At 42.3% G+C, this 26,158-nt stretch overlaps 1 protein-coding gene and 1 long non-coding RNA gene across 8 annotated transcripts in view; one reads left to right on the forward strand and one right to left on the reverse strand.

Annotated features, from left to right (window-relative positions):
* Nucleotides 1-5,460: 5,460 nt before the first annotated feature.
* Nucleotides 5,461-11,503, reverse strand: LOC132374231 (uncharacterized). Of its 5 annotated transcripts, none has more exons than XR_009505605.1 (6): nucleotides 11,272-11,503; nucleotides 9,358-9,468; nucleotides 8,439-8,588; nucleotides 7,727-7,807; nucleotides 7,527-7,617; nucleotides 5,461-6,387 (listed from the first exon to the last, which is right to left on the reverse strand). It is a non-coding gene; the product is annotated as an uncharacterized LOC132374231 (long non-coding RNA). The 5 variants fall into 5 exon arrangements; XR_009505604.1 differs by lacking the exon at nucleotides 8,439-8,588 and adding an exon at nucleotides 9,206-9,270 and having other exon boundaries at nucleotides 11,272-11,501; XR_009505607.1 differs by lacking the exon at nucleotides 8,439-8,588 and adding an exon at nucleotides 9,206-9,270 and having other exon boundaries at nucleotides 10,659-11,493.
* A 24-nt stretch (nucleotides 11,504-11,527) lies between these two features.
* Nucleotides 11,528-26,158, forward strand: part of C1H1orf21 (chromosome 1 C1orf21 homolog) — a 237,574-nt gene continuing 222,943 nt past the window's right edge. For 2 of the 3 annotated variants that reach the window (XM_059937754.1, XM_059937743.1), the window contains exon 1: nucleotides 11,528-11,858. The gene's annotated coding sequence lies outside the window, so the exon portion shown is untranslated. Of the gene's footprint in view, nucleotides 11,859-22,702; nucleotides 22,758-26,158 lie in introns of all 3 variants that reach the window. The other variant, XM_059937751.1, reaches the window with a different exon arrangement.

The following is a 26,158-nucleotide window of genomic DNA, read 5'->3' on the forward strand; positions in this document are numbered from 1 at the left end:
GAGGAGGATTCAGCGAAGAGTGGAGAGTCCTGGGGGCAAAGCTGGCTGTCAGAGGAGTCCTGTGTCTCCCAGGAATGGGTCTGCTAGTATCCCTGCTGCCCTCAGCCATTGGCTGGGCACAGTCACTGGGAAGTATGACCTCTGCACAGACTCAGCCATGGGTTTCAGAGTGCAACAGCTGGGGCATTGGTCAACTGAGCTCTCTCTAGTTGGAGGTCTGCAAGTGCATCCCAATGTCTGCCACTGAAGCCATCTCCGGGTAAAGGGTATCTAACAGGCTGTTAATCAACCTAAAAAAAGCATGCCCAGAATATTCCCTGCCAGGGAGCAAAGACTTAAAATAGCCAGCCACTCCTTCCTCTCAGACTTAGAACACTGCCTCTTTACCTGTCCACGAAGGTCTTGTATTTGTACGACACTCCTCTGAAAACTCTAGATAAACAAATACATATATATACATATATATGAATGTACATGTGTATGTACCTAAAGAAAAAAGAGCAATCTCAAAACGTATTAATTATAGTATAAATGCTGAATGAGTTTGCAGGGAGCAGAATGGGGGTTTGAACTAAAAATCTTAAAGGTCATTTTCAGTCCCAATAGCTATACTTCTTTCATTGTTCTTAGGGAAAGATTCTTAAAGGAGTAGATTCTGTTTTCAATACCCTTTTTCTGTAACTATAAAAGTAAAATGTGCTCTTTGAAAAATGAAGAAATATATTTTTAAATCAATCACCCCAAATTCTACCACAGAAATCATTTATATTTTAATATTTTTCAGAGCATATGTGTATATCTTTTAACTTTTTTATGATCTTGTTAACATATAATTTGATATCCTTTTTTTATAGTATAATATCAAACATTTCCCCATATCATTAAAAACTCCTTAGCACGGTATGTATTAGCATACATCTCTGAATATTTCCTTATGATAAATTCCTAGAAGGCTAGTAATCGCTAAGGCAAAGGGCATGCAACCTTCTAATGCTTTTGATATATACTGATAAATTACTTTATCAGTGGCATATAAGGGTACCTGTTTCCCTAAACCTTCCTTAACTCTAAAGACAGTATTTTTAAAAAATCCCTTGCCAGTTAGGGAGAAAATGGCATCATATTTTTAATTTATTTCCTTTAAACACTAGTAATATTTAACTTTTTATTTATTTTATTGGTAATTTATAGTTCATCTTTGGTGAATTACTTCTTCACACCCTTGACCAGTTTTCTATCAAATTTGTGTATTTTTATTATTGGTTTACAGGACTCTTTACATATTAATGACCTAACCATTTATCTATCAAATATATCACAAATATTACCCATGTGTCATTTACTTTTTAATTTTGTTTATGTTTTTCTGATGTACAATTGTTTCATGCATTCAAAACTAGTGATCTTTTCATTTATGATTTCTGCTTAGGTAAGCCTTGCCTAGTTCAAGATTATATAAAATTTTACCTATGATTTATTTATTTTTCTACTGAAAAGAAAATAAAAGTGGCTTTATTTTTCACATTTAAAAATGTCAGCCATCTGGGATTTATTTTTATATATTTCTCAAGGTAGGAATCTAATTTTGTCATTTTACAAATTGTTACCAGTTTGTTCCAACACTATTTATAGCATAATCTAGCCCTTCCCATTTATTTGAATTTTCATTTTTATTACACACAAGGATAGTATTTTTAAATTTTTTGTGGGTTTTAAAAATCTCCTTTTGATTCATTTCCAGTTTTACTGCACTGCCATCAAAGAATGTGGCCTATACATTTCTCTACTTTGGGAAATATGCCAGCCTTTCTCTTTTGCTGACCACAGTGGATCTCAGCCACTGTGAACTACTATGTGGTGTTTTGCAAAGTAAATTGCTACTACTCATAAAATATTTAAATTTGTGACTGGTGTACATATGAATTAGAGTCTATTTGATATATCACCAATAATAATATCATTCTCATTCACTGGCATTACAATTGTTTTTTTCCCCAGTTTTACTGATATATATAACATTGTATAAGTTTAAGGTGCAGAGTGTAATGACTTGACTTACATATACTGTGAAATGATTTCCTCAATAAATTTAGTTAACATCCATCATCTCACATAGATACCAAAAAAAAAAAAAAAGAAAAGAAAAAAAATTTTTTCCTTGTGAAGAGAACTCCTAGGAGGCATGACAATTCTTTACAGTGGGGCAGACATGTAGGAGCAGTATGGAACCCCATCAGTTGTGGGTTCCTGCTGTGGCTCCTTACGATGGTGTCCACGAGGCCTAATCATTATAGGGTTCCTGTTCTTGAATTTCCAGAAGGACTCTGTTTCCTATGATGCTTTCTAAAGTCTTACAGTAATTCTTCGTGGTCCCTCCAACTCAAGCTAGTATGATTAAGCTTCTATTCCTTACAATGAACAAAGCCTAACTAAAACACCACCACTTTCTTCAGCACAGGAAGAAGGGACCAGTTTACATCAATCACAGCAGTGGCCTGACAAGGTGGACATGAAATTCAAGCATGGATCTCTAAGGAAGGCAGGCAGCCCTGGGGAGTGGGAGCCTTCTACTGAGTGGTGGAGTTTGCCCGTTGTGGGGTAGCCCACCATTGCCTGGGCTGGGCTCTCTCTGCAGTATCTCCCTTACCACCTGGGCCTGAGCACTACTGCAGTGGGATCTGACTCTGCACTTGGCTGTTTGGTGCACTTCCAGGAGGTTTGTAGGGATGATTCACTACTCCCTGGCAAGTCTAGCTCCAGCCTCTCTGCATGGGTGACAGTGAGATTCCATCACAAACTCCTTCTTCTCGTTCCTTGGGTCTTGCTTTTGCATTTAGCAGATTGAGGGTTACCTTTATTTTCTTTCAGATGGGTCTCACTTCATCTAAAGAAAGTATGTAACAAATATTTTTTAGATTTTTCTGGATTGTGGTAGCATCTTAATTGAGTTTCTCAGATAGTTACAGATTTCCTCCTATTTTTTAAAAATTCCTTTGAAGGAGCAGGAAGGAGTTAAGCCTTTGTGCTCAATTATTATCATGAGTTGAAAATTACATTTTCCAGTTTAATTCTTTTTTTCTCTCATTTAAAACCGAAAAGTTTTAATTTTTACATAATACCTCCTTATCGAATCTGCCCAACTAATCAAGGGGAAAATGCAATGAAAGCAAATCACCTGGTAGAAATATCAGGATATCTTTAATAGCTGTAAAGTATTATTTAACATGTAATTTGGATTCTCTCAGAGTAATAGGCACGTATTCTTCGGGGTTTTTTGCTCTATTCTTTTCTCCATACTTTCTTTGTTCTCTCTCTTCTCTCCATAGTCAGTTCATATTAGGATACCTAGTGGGTGATTTTAGGAATAAATAACTCATTCATTAAACACAATTTGAGCCCCACCATTTACAAAGCTTTCAGCAAAAGGTTATAGGAAATGTAAAGGGTAACCAGGTGCTGGCTATAGCAATTGCCATCATAAAATTATAAGCAAGCTTCAAGAGAGGAGCACATGAAAAGGTGTTCAACATGTTAGTCATTAGGGAAATGCAAATCAAGCCTACAATGAGGTACAACTTCACACCCACTAGGACAGCTAGAACAAAAAAGACAGGCAATAACAAGTGTCTGTGAAGATGTGGAGAAATTGGAACCCTCCTATTCTTTGAGGTGGTGAAAATGTTCCAGAATTACAGAGTGGTGATGGTTGCCCAGTCATGTCAATATACTGAAAACGACTGAATTGTACAATTTGCAAGACACGTATTTGACATGTATTAGTCAGAATTGGTTAAGTACTATAACAAATAAACCAAATCTCAAAGGCCTTTAAAATAACCCTAAAACTTCAATAGGAAGTGGGGGAGGAAGAGCTCAATTCTGACAAGGGGGACTTTGGATAGCTTCTCAGAACGAATGACTTCTAAGCCATACCACAGGGAACAAGTGATAATACAGTAGCCATTTACAAATGGCTAAGTGTGCCAAACACCAGGCCTTTATTTCTAATTCTCTATATACATAGTATGGTCACTCTGCTGCAGATGAAGAACCTGAGGCTCAGTGGGCAAGATGTCTTCCCCACATGACAGAGCTAGTGAGTGGCAGAGAATACTGGGATCAGCTGAGAGGCAAGCTCTTGATATGTGTAGGGGTTTGAGTAGCCTACACAGAGGGACGTGTGCAAAGGCACAGGGGTGGAAAACAGCAGCATATGGATGGGAAACAGCAAATCAGCTGGGTAGCTGGGCCATCATCCATCCAGTTAGTGATTGGAACTGAGAATCAGCCTGGAAAGGTAAGCAGAGGCCAAATTATGGCAGGTTTTGTGTCGTGATGGAGAAGTTTAGAATTCATTCTGGACCATCAAAGAGCTGGAGGCATGTAAGCTAAATGGATCTGTGCTTTAGAGAAGGGGCTCTGACAGCAACAAGGACAGTGTTCAACCAGAGAGTCTGAAGCCAAGGTGACTGACTAAGAGTCCAGCAGAGAGGGACTGAGGCCCGGACTGGGGTTGCAGAACTAAGCAAGGAGGAAAGGAGGAAAAGAATAAAGCCACCATTTCAAACCGGTGAAAGCATTTTAAACGTTCATGCTAATGCTTACCTTACATCGACACTGAGCATTCTGAATAAGGCACAGCTGTTCATCGACAGAGTTATTCTGGAACAAGGACTGATTTAATTAAACTGAGTGCTGAAGCATAGAAATGTCATCATGTCTCAAGCCTTCTAGCCACCTTTGCGCTGTAATCTCCTACCTCTGTCAATAGTCTTCTGGCTAGAAGAACCCACAGGAAGCTTCTGATTAGCCAGCAGGTGTCATGGTCTGACAGGGCTAATCCTTTTTTCTTGTTCTGGCCCCTCACAAGTGATAAAGACCACTCTGGAGAAGACGGAAAGTGTACTGAGGCTACCTATCATCCAGCAGATTCCAGAAGATAAAATTGTTCTTTTCTGTGCCCAGCGGCCACCGTCAATGTGGTTGGTGTAGTCTAAGCACCAGGTCTAAGAGCAAACCCCAGCTCTGTCATTTATTAGTCAGACTAAGCTTGGTGTTGGCCGTATTACTTAACCTTGCTGTTCCTCAGATCTCGCCTCTAGAAAATGGAGATATTCATAATAACAATTCCTTTATAGCACTGCAGGGGGCTTAAATCAGTTAAAACATGTAGGGGAGATTAGAAACTGCTTGATATACACTAACACCCAAAAACCACTTGAAACACTTGTTTTGGAATTTTCCAGTTCCTTCCTTTCCTTTAAGAATATGATCTGAAAAGAGTAGGTTGTTTATATCTCAATGACAGCAATATTTTCCATTAACCTGTAAAAACTTTAATTCTCCAATTATATCTCAACTGAAAATAAAAAAGAAACTAACACTTTGTAACAGAAAAATAAAATAAAATAAAAACTTTAATTCTCAGTAATTGAATCTGAAATCAGTTCATAACATCAGAACCAGTACAGCTTTTGAACTGCAGTGTAATGACTTATTAGCTATTTTAGGGGTTCTTGCTTAATTATGGTGAAGGAAGATGCAACTTTTTACGTTTACCTCCTCAACATTGTTTCACTTTCTGAAAGGGAGTAGGGGAAGGAGAGGGGGTTTTCAAAGAGGTAATGTTGGGATAGAGATGAAAAATTTTTGTTTGTTTGTTTCTGTTTTTCTCTCTCTTTTTCACACACACACCCACACTTATGCACACACACGCACACAATTTCCTTTTCTACTTTAGCCACATTCCTTTGGTTATATCACAGTTGCTGAAGTTTCTGGATGTCAATATTTGCTTTCCATTGTCACTGAGAGGAGCCCACATAGTGACTTAATAAGTTAATAGCAACCCTTACTCCTAAGGCTGTATAGAGTTCCCACTGTCTGGCTCGAGTGCTATAGGAACATCAAGGTCTTCAGTTCTCACAGAGCTTACAGTTGATTGGAGAGACAAGACCAACACATGAAATAACAATACTATTAGCACATATAAGCTGGAAGCAAGATAGGACTCTAGCGGATACCAGTAAGAACCAATGACTTCACCGTCTGGAGATTCATCTGTTACACCCACAGTGGTGGCGCTGTTGTGTGACCTGGGAAAAGGGGCTCCAAGCTGGAAAGCGAACTATCTGGAGAAGGCCATGAAACAAGAAGGAGAGGAAGCAGACAGCCTGGGGGCGGGGGGGTGGGGCGCAGGGGGCTTGGCAGACCCCTTCCAGGTACCTGGAATTCCCCTCCCTCTGCTCCATTCTTCTCTTTGACCTGTGGCTGAATCTCACTCCTTGGTTATGGATTCCTAACACTTCTTGCTCCAAGTGACTATGTTCCATGTTTTCATCTTCTATCTACTCCAATTTTGAAAATGAAATAAAGAAAATACATACCCTAAGGAGAAACCAGAGGAAGAAAAAAAAAAAAACAGATGTAAGAATCATAATTTTCCTATCTACAAAAGCAGGTTACTCAGAGTACTTCACACATAGTTGAGAGACCAGTTAGAACCATTAGCAAGTTGTTAGCACTGACTCTCAACTCCCTGCTCTGAGGTAGCCCCAACCATTCAGAAGGAGCTGTGTGGTGTCACTAGAATTAACCATTATAAAAAAATACAAAAACAACACTCAATCCACAACTGCTTATTGGGTCCATTACCTGGGTAATGTGCATTGTGGTACCCCCAAAGAAGATTGTAAACATTTAAACACACACACACACACACACACACACACAACACACAATCTAGTCTCAAATCAATAGCTACTGATCTTGATGCCACCATAAAGATACGGAAGGACCCCAATAGTATAAAGGCTGTAAAATTTCAGCAAGTGAGGGCAACTATGGATTTTCCAAAGGTTCAGAAACTCAGAGGCTGGGGTTGTTCAGCCACTGTAGGAGTTAGACGGAGGTATAAGAGTGGGAGAGGTTGAAGAGAAAACATATTTCCAACAGTTAAGAATGTGGGCTCTGGCATTTGACTGGTGAAAACCAATCTTGGCCTTGTGCTAATTACTTCACCCCTCTGTGCTTCCATTTCCACATCTGCATGGGAATGATGATAATATTCATATCTCTCTGATTGCTTTGCCGGGAAGATGAAGTGAGTTAGCTCATGTACATTATGACTTACATAATACCATGCTTACCACACAGCAGACAATCGGTGTTAGCTGTTATTGCATGAAGCAAGTACAAAGAAAGCACATTTCAGAGTAGTACTTATTTTAGGATCACTTGTTTCTGAATAATCCTGCCAAAGCTACTTTTGACTTGATTATTCAGAAAAATTAACCAGATTGGAAGCTTTTTAAAAATAAATCACATAAATTGAATTCATTTAAATTCATATGAGAAATTATAGGAGGCAGCAGTGTATAGATTTTACTATCTTTTATTCAATCAACCTGTACTTTCATTGGTTTCTTTTTTACAGTCAATGGTAAAGGGACCCTATATGTCTTAGTCAGTTTGGGCTGCTATAACAAAATACCACAGCCTGGGTAACTTAAACAAGATATATTTACTTCTCACAGTTCTGGAGGCTGGAAGTCTGAGATCAAAGTGCCAGCATGGTCAAGTTCTTGGTAAGGGCCCTTTTCCCGGTTTGCTTGTGTTCTGCGTGGGGAGAGGCGGAGGAGAGCTCTCTGGGTTCTTCTTATAAGAGCACTAATCTCACCATGAGGCCCCCCGCTCCCCACCATGACCTCATCTCCCAAAGGCCTACCTCCTCCTAATACCATCAGCATCGGGGATTAAGGCTCCAACATGAATTTGGGGATGCAAACATTCAATCCATAACGCTGTACTTAAAAGAAACATAAGAAACAAAAATTTCAAACTTATGTGTTATAAATGGTTCTATAGAACCAAATATTTATAAGTTAAAGCTTTAGAAATAAAAGAAAATCAGTTATGAAAGAAATGCCTTTGAAGGTTAAAACTTAACTTTTCTGGGCAAAAGAGATTTTTTTTTTTTTTAATTGTATTTAGTGTTTGAAGATACATAAGCACAGAGGGGTGAAGTAATTAGCACCGTCTAATATAAATGTATAGTAGATTTAGACTGTACTGACCAAACAGACGTGCAGGCAACTCTTGCTGTGTGGTTTAGGGCAAGGGTCCCCAACCCCCGGTCTGTGGACTGGTACCAATCCTTGGCCTGTTAGGAACTGGGCCGCACAGCAGGAGGTGAGCGTCTGGAGAGTGACCTAGGATTCATCTGCCGCTCCCCGTTGCTCCCCATCCCTTGCCTTGCTGCCCGAAACCCCCCCACCCCAGAAAAATTGTCTTCCACAAAACCAGTCCCTGGTATCAAAAAGGTTGAGGACCACTGGTTTAGGGTACATACCTAAGCCTCTCCAGCACCTCAGAGGCCCATCCTGTCTGCCCCTCCCCTCCCACTGTACCCTTCCTACCCTCTCTTCTGCAGTCCTTACCCAAATCCCCATGGTCCCACTGCCCCTGCTGTGGCTATGTGCAATAAAATGTGTGTGCAGGAGACTTCCCTGGCGGTCCAGTGGTTAAGACTCCAAGCTTCCACTGCAGGGTTCAATCCCTGGTCTCGGAACTAAGACCGTGCATGTCCCCTGGCAAGGCCAAAAAAACAAAACAAAAAACAAAAAAAGAAAGAAAATGTGTGTGGGTCGCGGTTGTGGTGGTGATGGGAATCTCCACTCCCATGTCCTCCACATTTGGGGGAGGAAGGAAAGGTGCCCCAGGAATCCCAGGTAAATGAGGAATGAATGTTCACATTAAAAAAAATGTTTATCAGAGCAGTTAATTTCTACAGAAATACCAGCACCAAACAGGGTTTACTGAGAGGCAAAAAGGGCTTAAGTTCCACAACACCTTATTCACATGAGCCTTTCCCAGGGGGCTTTTGCACTTTTAGCTTCCTTATCTGGAAAGTGGCTCCCCAAATTGTAAGTGATTCAAACTCTACAAAACCTGGATTGTTTCTGGTCAGCACTATAGGTTAATTATGGGATTCCTTTCATGGACTTTTGTGACTATCCTGAGAACCTTACTACCACATAAAATGTTGCTTCTAAGGAGTAGTTTCTAGTGAGAATTAACACAACATACCACCTGTTCTCAGCCCTGGGAAGATGTCTGGTCCCTAAACTAGGTTCTTAACAAATGTTTGCTGATTGAATAATAATGAAATAAATGAAGGGAAAATGGATATACTTGAAGCACTTACTGAGTACTTCTCTCTGGAGGGTAGGATTATGGTGATTTTTATTTCCTTCATACCTGGCTGAGTTTCTGAAATATTTCCACAATGAACATGTATTATTTTGAATAATTAAAAACTTGCTTTAAAAGTTCATAGTATGGATTTTGTAAACTTACACATGTATGGAGTGCTTGCTCTGTGGCCTTCTGTTACTTCTGAGGATATCAATTCAGAGGAGACCTACATTGTATTGCTCTCAAGAAATCTATGGTGTCAGTCACTGAGCCCTGAAGAGATAGATTACAACACAGGTCAACATTTATAGAGCTTGGTCTATTCAGGTGGTAGTGAGGGAAGGAGAGAAGTAGGGAAAGAGAAAAACCTGGTTATGCTCAAGCATCCTTTTATATAGAATTATATGTAAATAAACACACACACACACACACACACACACGTCTTAGTTATATACTTCTTTCATCTTACCATAGAAGAGGTTTTTAGGAGTGGCCTAAAAACCCCAGAGAAATGTTGACTACATTTGGATAAACCCAGCAGATGGATTTTCACTCCCAACTTTAAGAAGGAATGCAAAGAGAAAAAAAAAAAAAAAAGTCTACCAAATTACCAAATCTGGGATTAAACTATATACTTGAAAGGACAGCTCGTATTTGTTGAGTTCTTACCATGTGTCAGGCATTATGCAAAGTTTTTTATATGCATTGCCACCTCATTTTATTTTCCTTTTATTCTGACAACATGCCTATGAGATGGGAACTAGTATCACCAATCCCATTTTACAGATGAGGGAAGGAAGGCTGAAAGAAATAAAACAAGTCACCTAAGGTAACAGAGATGGTGGCTGGCAGGGCCTGACTGGAATCCTAATTAGCCTACCAGCCTTTCTAAACCACTCCTCTTCAGGAGGCCAGATTACAAAGAATTCTGGTTCCAAAGAGAAAAATAAACTAGAATATGGATAATTAAAAAAAATGGAATACAAAAGAGTTTCAAAAACAATGTGATACCAGCCTTTCAAATTAAAAAAGTAAAAACACTGGAAAACCATTTTCTTTTTTTTTTTTTTTTTTCTCAAAAAGGCCGACTTCCTAGACATTATGGGTGGGTTATTAACTCATTTCATTAAACTAAATTATGAATTTGCTTTTCAATTAAGTGTCTCATCACTGTCACAGCTCCGACGTGTCCTTTCCTGTTTTCCAACTTCATCTTCGTCCAAAGTAAGAAATGATTCGGTTTGTGTGTAATCCACGGGACCCAGGGAGGATCTTTTGCCCCTTTTGTTTTCTTGGGTGTCCTCACTCTGGAGGCCTGGCATTCCTCACGTGCCTAGGGCAATGCAGGAGCAGCGAAGCGCGGGGAAGCCACACAAAAGACATCCAACCACTATCAATGTTGCAAGATCAATTCAGGGCGCACACGAAACACCCAGTATGTCCAGGAAAAGAAGAAAAAATACCTTCTCCCAGAGAGTGAGAAACTGGTTGACCTCTTGTGAGTGTCCACAAAAAACTGAGCAGGTAAAATGGTGGGCGGCGATCTTTGTGGATCCCCAATCATCCCAAACGCGCCTTGCAGGCGCGGCCTCCGCCCTTTAGTCCCAAGAGGCCGGAGGGGCAAAGAGGGGGCGCAGGGCGCGAAGTCTCAGGCGGTGTCTCCTTCCCCTCCCCAGTGCAGCTTCTGCCCAGTGACCAACGCTTCATTCATCTTGCAGGCGCCGCGGCTCCAGGGCAGGGTGGCGGGTCAGGGGCCGGGGCCGCTGGGCAGCGCCCGCCGGCCCAGCGAAGGGAGTGGCCGCGCGGCGCGGCGAGGATGCCCGGCCTTCCCTCCCTCTGCTTCCAGCAGGCGCAGCCCCACGGCTGGGCCCAAGGGCTGGCTTGGGTTTCCCGCAGAGCTGGGCCGCCCCGACCTCCGAGCGGCCCCGTGGCTTCCACGCCACCGCCCGGGTGTCAGGCCCAGGACGCAGCTTTCGCGTCGGGGTCTCCCTTCCCGCTGGCCGGCCGGCGCGGGGTGCGCGCGCGCGCGCACGCACACACACACACACACACACACACACACACGCCCGTCCTCACCCGCCTTCCCTCTCTGCAGCCCTGGCAGCCCCGCTCTCCTGGTCCCTTTCTCCGGGGTCCGCGGCACCCTCCCGGCCTCCGCAGGCCGTTCCCAGGGGCGAGGCTGGGTGCTGGACGCGCGCGGGAGCCGGGCGCGGGGAGGGGCCGGCGGTGGGGGAGTGTCTGGCTGCCCCCGCCCCTCGAGTGAGTGACTGGGCGAGGAGGTCCCCTCCCTCCCTCCCCCTCCCTTTTTCCCGGTCCCCTCCCTCGCTCGCTCGCTCCCCACCAGCTCCGGCTTGCTCCCTGCCCACTCCCGGGGGGACGTTCCGTGCCGCGGCCGCCGCTTCTTTCACACTTTAGTTGGGAGCCGCGCGCCGCGCTCAGTTACTGGAGAGCTGGCCGCGCGCCGCCGCCTCCCGCACGCACGCACGCGGGCCGGGCTTCGGGGGTTTCGGCTCTTACTCCCGGCGTCTGGGAGGAGGGGGAGACCCGGACTCACTGTGGGGAGGAGGAGGAAGAGGAGGAGAAGGGAGGAAGAAAACAAGCGAGGAGGATCCGGGCGGGGGGCGGGAGGCTTACCACCTTCAGCCCCCCCGCGAGCGCCCAAGGTAAGCGTGAGCCCACGCCGACCTGGGGCGGGGGGAGTTGGCGGCGCAGCCCGCCCGGGTTCCGCTCCCGGGCGCGCCCGGGTGGGCTGGGAGGGAGGCCTGCGGGGTGCCTGCCGCGCGGCGGGGATGGGAGCCGCGGTCGTGGCGCTGCCGGCGCGCGCGGCCCGGGCCGGGGCTGCTGCTGCTGCTCCTGCCGCTGCCGCCGCCGCCGCCGCCGCCGCTGCTGCTGCGGGGCTGGCGGGGACGGAAGCTGGGGTGGGGGGGAGCTGCTGGGGGCGTCTGCTGGCCGGGGCGGAGGGGTTGGGATGCGGTTGGGGCTGCTGACGACTTTCGTCACATTGAGGCCTGGGTGGCTGGGATTCGACCCCCCCCCCCTTCCCATCCGCACTCCCCGCCGCCCTCAGCCTTTCCTGCTCCTCTCGAGCTTTGCCTGTAGCCGCCGTACTTTGCAAGCCAGAGCTTGAAAGAAAAAGCAAAATTCAGAACCCTCTGCTAAATCTCCGAGTCTCTTCTCCCGCTCCGACTGATGATGTGTTTGTGTGGGTGCCGTGATCCCCGGGATTTCTGAAGTTTTGACCTTTTTGGGGTGACTTGTCTCGATGCAGCGATTTGCCCACCTCGATGTATTTATTATTCGTGCCCATGCGAGGCAGCCAGAGGGTGCCTGGTCATTGCACTGGGGAAAGATTTCACTCCCTTCTGCAGGCAGTTCGCGAAGTGCGGCCGCCGCAGCTGCCTCTGGTCTGCTGCCTGACGTCCTTCGCTGGTCTTCCACCCTGCCCCCACCCCCTCCTCGGAGGGATTTTTTTTTTTTTTTTTCCACTTACTGTTTGTGTGAGAGAAGCCCCTGGGCTTAGAGCCTTTTATCTCCCATTCATCCCTCTTCCAAAGCTCTGAATTGTCTCAGGCACGATGGTAAAAATGGGGTGGCTTTCTCTGCTCCAAGAGTTGCACGGTCAAGGATAAAAATATATACACATAAAACACGCATTAATCCTGGGAGGTGACAAGCACAGTCTGCGATAGAAGTGCTTGTTTTCCAGTAGGAAGTTGACGACCGATGTATGAGGTATCTCCCATCGCATGTGGGGTAGGAAAATTGTTTTAAAATAGGTAGTTGCTTATTTTGTACCGTGGCTGGAAGACAGCCCTAAGTTCAGCTATTGGAGCAAGTCTGAAAGTGATGCACCCTAGTCACCCAGAACTTCACTAAAGACACATATACTCTGACTCAGACTTTGGGAGGGGGACTGACACCATAAATTCCATGTAATTGTTTTGTTTTTTTTTTAAGGAAACAGTTGGGCAGTTTGGGGAAGTGACACACGTTCATTACACAGACAGATCTTATGAACACTTCCTTACTTCATGGGCTGGGCTCACCTTCTACCTAATGGAATAACCTTTCAGTTGGTAGAATTGGGATGTACCAGGGTAGAAAAAAAATTATGGGTAGAGTGGGCCTGGGCTACTCTAGCTTTCTTGGGGGGAGAAGGTGATGTTTCTGAAGGGTCTTTAAGTTCAAGATGCTCAATCTGGGGGTTTCCTCCCCTTTTTCATACTTCTAGAGCTGCATTGTAGGATCAATAGAACATGTTCTGTGTTGGCTGTTTGGAAATGCCATTGATCAGGCATGGAAATTAATTTAGACTTAATTATCTAGTTTTCTTTTGCTGCTTGTAAAGTAGTAAGTGCTGGTGATAGGACAGCTGAGTGTATTTATCTCTGCATTAAACCAGTGCTGGGACTAGCACTTCACAGATGAGAAATGCAGCATTGAAATGTAACCTCCCTTAAGTGTTTCCTGCTGTGCAAACTGGGTTCGGAGAACAGCTCCGGAGGGCTACTCAGAAAAGCAACAAAGACAAGCGGACTCAGCACTTGGATGAGAAGATGCCTGCGAAGGAGTGGGGTGCTTCTGTTGTCAAGCTTATCTCCATTCGGGCATTTTTCCCAAGAAAAACTGGCCTTGGTTGGTAGGGAGGAAAAGTTCATCCTAGAAGGATCCTGAGGTTCTAGCTTCCCTTTTCAGCTGACTCCGTTTCAGTGGTTGAGAGAGCTGATAATTTTGTTTTATTGGCTAGCAATTTACCCTTTACCCTCTCACCCCTGATCTCACTTTATCATCTAGCATGGCTTTCTGGGAATTAATAGGCCACAGTCTGAAGTGGTTTGAGCTTCTTGAAGAATCACGGGGTATACATCAAAAGCTTGTTCATTAATTGGCACTGTTTGCGGTGACTGAGGCAGAAACTCTACCCAGGAGGAAGGTGGTGTGTCCCATTGTGAATATCATTTCCAGGTTGATGGTGCCTCAGCACTGTGTTGGATTTTTGACCAGGCAAGATTTGACTGTCACATCCTGCGTGGCTTGCTCCAGGCTCCTTGTGGCCCCTTTCTTCTAGCTATTTTCTGTCAGGGAATGAGACGCTCCAGGTTGGAGAGAAAGAATCATGGCACCACCCATTAGAAAAGGAGAGGGCAGGAGATTATTCACAGAGGGTCTTAAGTGTGATAAGTATCACCAGCTTCACGTGAACTTATCGATAGAATTTGGAACCCTTTGAGACACAAGCAAGTGCATTTTTGGCCATCTTATGTTCCTTCTTTGGAATTTTAGAAGCCTTGGAGCTTGGGAGAAGTAAAAGCTGTGATTATTTAGGCTCTCATTAAAACATGAAAGGCAGATTGCAATAGATCAATATAGAATACTTAGAAAACTGAGAAGACAGGGATAGGGCCTGCGTGCAGGGAGAATTGTACACTGAAACTGTATTTTAAAATTGGTGACAGTTGTGACTTTAAGAGATCATAAATCAAGAGCTTATCTAAAGTGACATGTAAATTATATACATACATATTTTTAAAGTAGGCAATTATTTTACTTGACTCCCTCAGTTCTGAAGTTTAATTTTACAAGTTACAATTGCAACAAGAAACAACTTGACATGCTGTGGTTATGCAATCAGGACAAGAGTGGTTGCACGTAAACTGGGCTAAGATGAACATGGAAATGAACACACAGCAGTGTCCGCAGTCCAGGTATTAACAAGTCCCTTTTTTTTTTTTTTCTTTTTAATTCATTGTGTTCCTGGAAAATGCATTTCCTAGGTTGTAGGGTAGTCACATAATGTCAAGATTGCTTTCTCTCTATACTTGTGAGAGGAGATGCAGCTGCCCCAATCTGAATGGAAACTGAGAAGATTAACTAACTGAACTAGGTAGTTAGAGGCAGACTGTTTTGCTCATCTCTGCAACCCCCATGGCGGCTTGTACACTACCTTGCACTTGGAATCACTCAATGAGTGATTGAATTGAATGGAGTTCACCTAATTAGTTAAGATCTGTAACGTGTCAAAAACCTCCTTGGAAATGCATTAGATGTGGATTTCCGTTTTAATAAATCAGTAGGATAGTTTATCAAGAGCTCCATATTATGCCTCCGGTAGGGTTTTTAAATGTTGAGAAGTATGGGACAGGAAAGGAAACATACCAAGCATAATGTCTTCTCCAATAGGAATTTCTAGTTAGGGTCATCTTGATTTGGAATATATATACTATCCGTAATTGACAAATATTTCTTCACTCCTGATTGTGACTGTGGTCTTTCTTTTTTTGTCCAAGGCATTCAGTGAATAACAAGGCTTCATATTTATAGGGTGCTTTATGGTTTTCAAAGTTCTTTCGTGTACTCTTGTCTTACCTGGCATTGTGCTGCAGCCATAGCACTGAGGGTTTTCCATGCTGGCATCTCTCCCAGAAGATGCCTGCATCAGGGAGTCGGGGAGCGGTCCTGGGGAAGCTCACAGGCAGCCCCGCCTCTTGGTTTACTGGATTTTCTCAAGGGAGCCATAGTTGGTATTCACTGCTGGTCCCTCTAAAATAACTTAAAACAAGCAAAGTTGAGACTTGTCAAGTGTGCAGCGAGCACACTTAGCCTGCCAGCATTCATTCTGTGGCTCTGCCCCTACATCTGTTCGCTCTCCTTGGGCTGCCTTTTACCTTGCTCCTTTGTCCCTTTCATCTACCTATCCTTTCTGAAGTGTTTCCATGTTTTTCTGTCCCACAGATTTTCATCCATAGGCTCTCCTGCTTCTTCTCCCACCACCTTACTTTTTGCCTGCAAGTCTTGGGTTGTGTGTTTCCGAATGACCTTTTCCAGTACTTGAACCGCATCTCCAGGCCCACTTGCCCTCTGAGTCCTCCCACCTCTCTACTCAAGTGTAGACTTTCTGCTTCCAGCCACTTCTCCTTTCTACCCTCGGGGCCCCTCTGCCTTGTCCTACTTTGCCCCCTACACCTCCCTTATTCCTTCCACCCACTTCTCTCCATCAAGCCCTCAGATCTTCCAGCACATGCCTGCCTCTGCCCGTTTCACAGGCTCACGCCATCTCAGCAGATGTGTTTACAGCATTCATGAGTTGAAGTGCGCATACATGCTTTGTACCTTTAGAAGAATGGAGTTAGAACACCCCAAGTTTGGGGATCTTTCTGCTTTTGTTTTCACTTTTGATTCCACAATATTTTTGACTTTTAAAGGCTCTTAAGCCCTTTAATCATAGCTGAAGCACTTTACTTCTTCACTTCACTTAGCTATTACAGCCTATGTTGGATAATAGATAAAGGAATATCTAGGTGACTATTGTTATTATTATTATTTTTTTAATTATTTATTTATTTATGGCTGTGTTGGGTCTCCGTTTCTGTGCGAGGGCTTTCTCTAGTTGTGGCAAGCGGGGGCCACTCTTCATCGCGGTGCGCGGGCCTCTCACTATCGTGGCCTCTCTTGTTGTGGAGCACAGGCTCCAGACGCGCAGGCTCAGTAGTTGTGGCTCACGGGCCCAGCCGCTCTGCGGCATGTGGGATCTTCCCAGACCAGGGCTCGAACCCGTGTCCCCTGCACCGGCAGGCAGACTCTCAACCACTGCGCCACCAAGGAAGCCCCCTGTTATTTTTAAAGATTAGACAACATATCTTGAGAAGCATTTCAGAGATTTTCATAATGGCACCATTGAAAGGCTTTCCTGTACACCCAAATCTACTTACTAATCACAGAAGTAGAATGGTTTGTTTAATTTCATCCTCAATACCTTGTTTTTTTCTCTTTTGGTTAAATAAATGTTGGTTAAATGAATGTTGGTTAAATAAACATTACTGTAACTTGAACCAAATTTTTTCTCATTTGTTGTGGTTTTACTGCTCTCCATGAAAATTTTATAAGCTCACTAGACACATTTCTACCAAGCAAGGATTCTTTAGTTAAGACCTAACATTGTTGCTTTCCCTTATAAATTTATAACCTATGTTGGCCCTACCAGTAGGGTCAGTGGGAGAAAGAGGACTACTGCTGGAAAAACACAGCCTATTGACTCATTGCATACGAACTTAGATTGGTCTTTTTACAAAACCATACTTCAAAAGTAGATCTAGCACTAGTTACGCAATATCCTGAGTGCTCCAGGGTTTTGGAAGAAGGTGCTGTAAAGGAGAGCAGGGACAATGGTTTTTAAGTAAGAATTCCCTTTCTTTGATGGATCTGTGTTTTATTTGAGTGCAGTGGTTATTGCAGTAGTTTCAGGTTATTGTTACACCATATATTAGGACATTTTCTACCTTACTTGGTGACTTATGTTTTTCCCTGCCTGAGCAGGGTAAAGAAGGAGAATGAGAGGTTGGTGGTTTTTGCTGGAGGGTGAGGCCATTTTTCATACCCATCATCACAGATGCTGGTGGAGTAGGTGACACCCACTCAACAGTCCAAGAGATGCAGTGTGTATCCTCACAGGCCCACCTAAAAGCTTCTCCCTGAACCCCACAGTTGACAAGGAGATCTACACATGTCGTTTACAGTGCAGGGGAACCCCTATATCAACACTACAGTTTCTATCAGGAGAGGATTGAAAGGCCAGATGTAGAGTAAGGAGATGCTGCAGGCTCAGGCCTAGGTTTGCAGAGAACTTTTCAAAGACACAGATAATTAATACATGCCAAGGGGTGACTTCAGCAGTTCTATCTGAAAGTTCTGCCAAAAGCAATTTTCCTAAGATAATTTTGTAACAGTTCTTACAATTAAAAGGTTATAAAGCAATAAGCTACATATATCTAATTCTGTGTCTCAGGCAGATACTATTACTATTTTGAGGAAGGAGGTGAGAATCCAGGAACCTCTTTGAGTTGTTTACTATCTACTGAAAATTCGGATGTTCTGGTTTCTATGCCAGGAGTCCATGACAGTCTAGGTACAGCTCCCAAAACAAACGTTCTGCTTACCCTTGGTGGCCGTCCGAACACCCACCCCCGCCCGGCCTTGAGCTTTCCTCCCTCGGTGACTTCTCTTGGGGTCCAAGCCATTTCTCGAGTCTCAGTTCAAATCCCTTCTCCTTCAGGGAGCGTCTTCTCTGACCATCAGAGTGGTTTCTCCCTTGGCTTCCAAGAACTCCTGCAACACTTATTTGTTGTTTATTTTATTTCATTATTAGTTTTGGTCTTCATTTATGTTTATTTGTCGCCCCACTGAATTATCAGCTCTTCTATCGTGCCCACTGGGCCTTAAGAGTATAACATGCTGAATAAGTAGCTGTTGGTTGATTGACAGCTGGTCATTGGTCCGAGGCATAGAATTTTTCTTTGTGAAGACCTTGCTCCCATTTAAAACTCTTTAACCAAATGAGGAAGTGGAGTTTCTCAGGGATGAGAAAAGATAATGGGAATTGTTTAATTCCTTTGTTGCCCAAGGTTAAAGCATCTAATCTCTCTTACTCTCTTAGATAATATGTTAAACAAACATTTACTTTTGTTGATGATACTTTGTGTCATCTCTGTGCCTGGCACTGGAGAGATGCTGGAGATACAGATAAGAAGGGCTGGCCCTGACTTTGTGGACTTCTCAGACAAGTGTGGGAATTGGCAAGCACATGGTATGTCGTAAAGAGTCAAGGTGCTTTGGAAGTTGAGGGGAGAAAGCAGCCAACTCTGTCTAGAGGTAGGCTGACCCGGCACCCTGTCTCTCTGGGACGGTCCTGGTCTGTGCCCATTGTTCAACATAGTTATTAATGCACTCCCTTTGCCCTCAAAAGTCTCCCAGTTTGGACAATGAATTATACGATTCCCCAACATAAAGAAGTCATAGAAGGCTTCACAGAGAAGGAGGTATTCTGGATGACACTCGAAAGCTGCACAAGGGTCCCCTAGGGTATTGCTGACATTTCCAGAAATATTGGGGGACCAACATTGGTTTGCTGAGTGTTTTTCCTCATTTTACTATGGATTTATAGACTAATTCACAGACTGGCATTTGTGGATAAAGGGATTTGGGGGCAGATGGAAGATGAAGTAGGGCATTCTAGCAGAGGACACACAGTGATGTGGAGAAACGTGGATGTGGGCCATTGTGGCTGGAGTTTCTGCATCTTGTAGCACGATGCAAGATAAGACTGATCAACTATGCAAGGCTTCACAGTACCTAGTTTGGACTCATTGCCCAAAATAAGAGGCATTGAGAGATTGTGAACAGGGGAGAGACATAATTTGCATGATAGATGGTTCCTTTGTGAGTGTGGGGAAAAGACTGGAGGGGAACAGAGAGTGTCCCCAGGACACCTACCACACAATTGGGGCCCAGCACATATTTGTTGAATGAATGAATGAGAGAGAGTTTTTGAATCTGTGGTAGTTGAAGCTACATGGTTTTGTATGAGATTGCCCAGGGAAAGTAAATATTATAGAAGAAAAACACTGAACCGTGAGTTCCAGGGAACACCAACTTTTATGGGCTGTGGATGGAAAGGATAGTGAAGGAGACTGCAAAGTGCCAGCTCCTCATCGAGGCAAGAGAACCAGGCACGTGGTGTCAGGAAGAGAGGATGGATCAAGAATTGGTGTGTGCTTAGAATTGTCACAAGAAGAAGTAAAACAGCATTGAAGAGTTTTTCTCAGAATTTGTAATTCTATTATTAAATAGAAGTGGAAATATTTACCTTATGGGAGATAACAAGATATAGGTACTTAGTGTTATTATTATATTCATGCTGCATGCAAAGTTTGAAGTTTTATCACTTTGTTAGTTTTATATGTCGGGATTCTGAGGCTTGCCTTATATAATTTATGCCAGTACCTGGTGTAGTAAAAGCTGAGGCCATGTTTTGGGAGGATGACGAAATAACACAGTGTTTAATCATTGTGAACTTATGATTGTGCATAGTGATTTATAAAGGGGTTAAAACACCTGAGTGTTTACATTCCACCAGATGAGGAGCCATCCACAGTAAGGGCACATTGAGTGACAACATTGTGACAAAGGATGGCTAGTTGCAGAAGCCAGGCTGAGTAGCAGTGTCATTAAAGGTTTGTGGTAGAAATAGAGACTCTTGTTGCAGAGTGAATTGTTACTTGTCCTCAGTCTCCACTGAGAGACCCTGGGTGGAGATGGGGGCAGCGTCATAAATGTATTGGAAAGAGTGTGGGCTTTGGATTCAGCAAATTTTATCCCTTTTCCACCACCTCCTAACTCTAGCTTCGTGATCTTGAATATCAGTGGTAATAATTGACAATAGTAACAATAAAAGCTAACATGTATTGAGTGCTTACTCTGTACCCAGGTGCCGTGCTAAGTACCTTACATGCATTGTCTTTAATGCTTGCGACAACCTTATGAAGAACCTACGACTGTTACCTCTACTTTATGGATAAAGAAGAACTGAGGCTCAGGGTCTCTGGGACCTTGACCAAGGTCTTGTAGCCAGCAAGTGGTAGTGCTGAGACTGGAATCCAGGCCTTCTGACTCTAAAGTCAGGCTTTTAATTATCAACTCCTGGGCAGTTCTCTTTTCGCCATTCCCCCTGCCCTTCCCACCACACACACATTCCTTTCGCCTCACCTACTGCTTCTCTTTGAAGCAGATCACAGACACTATGTCATCTTGTCTGTGTATACTAGATTATATTTGTAAATGATAGCGGCTTTTTTTCCTTTTAACATAACCACAATATCATTATCATTTCTAAAAACTTTTAACAATAATTTCTTAATATCAAGTATCCAGTCAGTAATCAAATTTTCCTGGTGGGCCCAAACATTTTTTTAATGATTAATTTGTTTCACACTTGAGAGATGCATCCGTCTTTCTTTTTTTTTTTATGTTATTTTAATTTATTTTATGTTTTTATTTTTTTGGCTGCGTTGGGTCTTCATTGCTGTGTGGGCTTTCTGTAGTTGCGGCGAGCAGGGTCTACTCTTCATTGTGGTGCACGGACTTCTCATTGTGGTGGCCTCTCTTGTTGCAGAGCACGGGCTCTAGGTGCGCAGGCTTCTGTAGTTGCGGCGTGTGGGCTCGGTAGTTGTGGCTTGCGGGCTTAGTTGCTCTGCAGCAGGTGGGATCTTCCCGGACCAGGGCTCGAACCCGTGTCCCCTGCATTGGCAGGTGGATTCTTAACCACCGTGCCACCAGGGAAGTCCCCGTCTTTCTTTATAGGCTTCCTTTCTCTATTTTTCCCTCTTCTTTTTCTCCCCTAGCAGTTTATTTGTTAAAGAAACAGGGATTTAATCTATAGGATTCCCTGCATTCTGTAGTTTGCCGATTGCATCTTCTTTCTTAGTGTTCTTCACTGTATTCTTCAGATTCCAATATTTCCTGTAGTTTGATCTAGACTGGAAGCTTGATCAGGTAGTTTGGCAAGAGTACCTCATAGAAAGTGTTCTGTACTTCCTCTTATATCACATCAGGAGGCCTTCTTGTTTCTTTATTTGTGAGGTTAAGACTAATCGGTGGATTTAGGTGTTGTCAGCCTGACCTTTCCATTATAAAGCTTCCCCAGGCCCTTCAAAAACCACTTTGGCCATTGCTTAGATGTATTATTTCAGAAACAGTTGAAAAATGATGATATTCTATCATCCCTTCTGCATTTGTTAGCTGGAGTTTTTCTATTAAGAAGAAATCTACCACATCAATTATTTGGTTACCTCGGGATATAGGAAAATTAATGCTCAGTTTTGTTCCCTCTGTTTTAAATAATGTTCAGAATTATGAGTTGACTTTCTAACATCTTCCAAAGAAGACCAATGAGGTTTTTTTAAAAGTATCATTATGAGCTCATGGATTTTAACACAATTCATGTGTTTATAGTCCTTTGAAGTTATTTCTTTTGAAGTTCAAATTATCTTTGGCCTGTAGGAGACTCTTTAAATTGGCTTCTGAATCATTTTGACATGACTCTCGTGGTCTTTGAGGACGTCTTTCCTTTGTGGTACAACAAGGTATTTCAGGCTGATCTAGTACTTTTCCTGTCCCAGATCTTTTTATTGGTAAATGGTATTTAGATACCACAATACGGGTGTTAGTAGTTTTCATTGCTTCTGGGCTGGTCATTGTTCCTAGGTCTGTTCAAGTGGACAAAGTTAGAAAAATATATAAGTATGTATAGCTAGCTACTGAGATATGGATATATACATATGTTTGTGTATGGATATGCTTTTGTATATACATGGTGTATGTATGACATATGTATATATACATATATGTGCATATTGTTTCTATTTAATGTAAGCAAACATATCTCTATTTTTTCCCTTTTAGAAAAAAGGTTGCATACTATAGTTACGCACTTTGCCTTTTGCACTTAATGGTATTTTTTCAGAGATCACTCTGAAGCCATATATGAACATTTCTTAGTGCCTTTTACAACTTCAGAGACTCCACTGTGTAAATAAACCAAACTTTGTTCATTTGGATATATAGTTATTTTCAGTCTTTTGCTCTTACATTGTATTGGGAACGATTTGTTTTTGGTGGTGGGGTTTTATTTGCAAATCAGACATAAAGCCTGAACGGAAACATTATTTTTCCTTAGCTCAATGGACAGCTGAATGGACAGTGCTGCAGTGAATAGCCTTGTGAATATTTATGTACGTATTCTTGCCAGTTTATCTTTAGATAGATCCCTAGAAGTGGGATTGCTGGGTCAAAGGATGAATAGATTTGCAGTTTTGTTCAATATTGCCGAAGTCCCTTCTGTGGGTGCTACACAATTTTGCATTCCCACGAGAGGTAATGAGAGTGCCTTCTTACCCCAAAGTCTTACCAGTAGACATGTTGTAAAAACCTTTGGGTCATTGCCATTTAAATGATCCTTTAGTGTAATTTTAATTTGCATTTCTTTTATTATGAGCTCGCTTGAGTTCCTTTTCATATGTTTTGGGGCCACTTGCATTTCTTTTTCTGTGAACTGTCTCTTCATATTTTTTGCCGATTGTTATAGGATTTTAGGTCTTTTTTTTTCCCCTTTATTTTATGAAGCTTTTTATGTTTTAGGAATATTATATACTAGGGATATTATCCCTAACATATGACAATTTTTCCCCAGTTTGTCATTTGTCTTTTTCCTCTGATTATGGTTTTTTTAGTGTAAATTTTTTTTCCTTGATTTTGTCTGTTATATCAGTCTTTTTCTTTATTGCCTCTTGGATTTGAATCAGAATGTGGAAAAACTTTTCTTCTAGATTGTAGAGCAGCACTATCCAATAAAAGCATAATAGGAACCACATATGTAAATTTTTAACAGCCACAATAAAAAAAGTAGAAAGAAAGAGGTGAAATTAATAACATATTTTATTTAACCCAATATATCAAAAATATTGTTATTTCAACAAGTAATCAGCATTTTTAATTACTAATGAGATATTTTACATTTTTTTCATGCTAAATTTTTGAGAACTGATGTGTATTTTATACTTAGCACATCTCAATGTGGTCACTAAATTTTCGTTGTAAATACTTAATCTGTATTTAGACTATAAAATTTACAGTTGAAAAAGTAAATTCACATAACCAAGTTGTTCTAAGTGTACGTAAAAGTTTTCTAATAACTGAGTTGAGTGTCAGTTTTTTAATTTCAATTTAAATTATTTAAAATAAATTAAAACTTAAAATTCAGTTCCTAGCCACATTTCAGGTACTTGGTAGCCATGTATGGATAATGACTTCCATTTTGGACAGCACAGTTATAGGATAGTCACCCATATTTTCTTTTAGCACTTGTGTGGTTTTATCAATTAACATTTAAATCTGTGACCATTGGAATTTATTTTGCTGTATGGTCTGGGGAATGGATCCAATTTTCTCTTTTTTTTTTTTTTTTAACATGGCTATTTGGAAATCACAAACCACTTACTTACTAAAAAGTTCATCTTTTTAAAAAAATTTTATTTATTTATTTATTTATTTATTTATCTATGGCTGTGTTGGGTCTTCGTTTCTGTGCGAGGGCTTTCTCTAGTTGCGGCAAGTGGGGGCCACTCTTCATCGCGATGCGCGGGCTTCTCACTATCGCGGCCTCTCTTGTTGCGGAGCACAGGCTCCAGACGCGCAGGCTCAGTAGTTGTGGCTCACGGGCCCAGTTGCTCCGCGGCATGTGGGATCCTCCCAGACCAGGGCTCGAACCCTTGTCTCCTGCACCGGCAGGCAGACTCTCAACCACTGTGCCACCAGGGAAGCCCTAAAAAGTTCATCTTTTCCCCACTGATTTGGGATGTGCCCCTATCCTATAGTTAATTGCTATAAGTAAGTAATTAGCTATATTTCTGCATTTTCTATTCTCTTCTATTGGTTTGTCACTTCATGTTCCAGTACCCTACCGTTTTAATCATAGAGGCAGTATAAATATGTTTTAACATTAAAACCATGTTGAGATACCATTTCATACCTAGTAGATTGGTAAATGTCTGTCAACATCAAGCATAGGGCAAGAATGTGGAACAAAGGGAATATACATACATACAATGGTGATGACAGTATAAATTGGTATATGATTTTTGAAAGACATTTGGAATGCCTTGTGAGATGGTCCCCTGACCCCCGTAGCCTTCAGCGTAGCAGAGCAAGGTAGCAGAGCAGATCCAAGCCTGGAGTGGGAGCAGTTTTGTCTAATAACTTCAGTTTGCCATTCTAATATTATCATTTTCTATATAAATTGGATGGTGAAAAAGGTTGGGAGGCAGTGCCTTAGAGAAACTTACACATGTGCAAGAATGCTCATAGTAACCCTATTCATAACGGCAAAACACTGGAAACAACCTATATGTCAATCAGCAGTATACTGAATAAAGAAATTGTGGTACGTTTATGATAAATAGTCGTGGGAGTAACCTACAACTGTGTGTATCCATAGGGATGAATCTCACAAGCACACGATGAGTGGAGAGGCAAGGTAGAAGAATAATACAGTGTGATTCCATTTACGTAAAATTCAAAAAGTGCTAAACCAAAGCAATACATTGTTCAAGGATTGATTCATGTATGGGAAGACTAAAGAAAAGCAAGGGAACTATTAACATAAAATGCAGGAAGATAGTAGTTACTTCTGGGGGCAAAGGGGAGGGTGTGATTAGGAAGGGCTACACACAGAACTTCCAAGGTGCTTGTAAGGTTCTGCAGGTAGCTACATAGGCATTTTTTTTTAATATACATTATATTGTACATGTGTTATGTGATTATTTCATAGCAAAACAACAACAGAAATCCAGACTCAGGAGTAGGCTAACCAAAACTCAAATAATTAAATTTATGCTCAACAAAAACTTCTGTTAGATGTGAAACACTTGGCTCTTACCATGTCTCGTTTAGTGACAATGACTTTTTAATTGGCTGGAAGAACAATTGAAGACTGGTTTGCTTTTAGTGTCTGGGTCGGGCAGCAAGAAATACGTTATTGTGTGTTATACACACACGAGTGACTGTCACATCACCAGGTACAACTATAGATAGAGGCATGGGTTCTTTGACACTTAAGCAGTTTTTTTTTTTTTTGGTACCAGGCAATTATTTTGGGTACCATTTTTGCAAAATATAATCATGGCCAGTTTTAAACTTTATTCAGAGAGAGAATGTTTTTGAAGGGACAGCATCATAAATAGCAAACATTTATGAAGCATATGCTATACACCAGATGCAACACATACATTAACTCATTTTATCTAGATAATAGTCCCATGTTAAGCCACACAGGGAATACATGTTGTCAGAAAGTCAACACAGGAAATACATGATGAGATTTTCATGAAAGCTTGTCTGGCCCCAAATCCCATGTTCCCAACTTATATTCCAGAATATCTTTTTAAGAACTTCAGGAACTAATCTATCCTTTGCTCAGTGGAGGCCTGTCCCAGAAAGTTGGTATTTCTAGCCTTAACATTTCAGAGAAGGAAATCCCTGACTCTAGTGCGGCAGTTCTTCACAATGTCTGTGAATTTTTAACATCAGTTTTAAGTTTGCTGTCTTCAGTAGCATTAAGCAGTTGCTCTCTACCCCT

Source organism: Balaenoptera ricei, chromosome 1 (genome assembly GCF_028023285.1).
Source record: "Balaenoptera ricei isolate mBalRic1 chromosome 1, mBalRic1.hap2, whole genome shotgun sequence".
NCBI classification, from domain to species: domain Eukaryota; kingdom Metazoa; phylum Chordata; class Mammalia; order Artiodactyla; family Balaenopteridae; genus Balaenoptera; species Balaenoptera ricei.